The sequence below is a fragment of the Neofelis nebulosa genome, chromosome 9 (assembly GCF_028018385.1).
Source record: "Neofelis nebulosa isolate mNeoNeb1 chromosome 9, mNeoNeb1.pri, whole genome shotgun sequence".
Classification (NCBI taxonomy): Eukaryota; Metazoa; Chordata; class Mammalia; order Carnivora; family Felidae; genus Neofelis; species Neofelis nebulosa.
Window position 1 is genome coordinate 87951103 of NC_080790.1, and position 568 is coordinate 87951670.

Consider the following 568-nt stretch of genomic DNA (forward strand, 5'->3'; position numbering starts at 1 on the left):
TTGTGACGCTAGAATAGGGGATTTGGGTGGGTAAACAACCTAGTTACATCTACAAGGAAAACTATCTTGTCTGGCTTGTGCGATACTTCATTGTTTTGGACAACTCTTAGAGTCTTTCATTTTAACCCCATTTTTAAGCGAAAGGGATATGAATTTAAAAATGACTTCGGAAACTTTCCTGAAAAGTCTTCTTCAGAGAACCCCTCACCAGGGCAGCTGGAACCAGCCTCCACCCAAGGCCCATGGGACGCAGTGGGAGATAGCCCCTCTACTCCGTGAGAGGCACAAGAAACCACTTCGGGCCAGTCTGGGAAGACAAGAATTCTAGACCCTTCCGGTCTGTTGGACTTCCGCTGCTCCATCTGAAAACAAGATGCCCTGGGACCCTCCCAGTTTCCCCATCCCCTGCTTCGAACCAGAGCCCAGGGAAGTCAGAATGGGAAATGACCCTCCGGAACACGCCCTCCTTTCCGGAGGAGGGGAGAGGGAGTGGCAGCCACTTGGTCCGCACCGCCTGGGCTCGGGATCCCGCAGAGGAGCCACCCCAGAGCCCGGGCTCCCGCCCAGC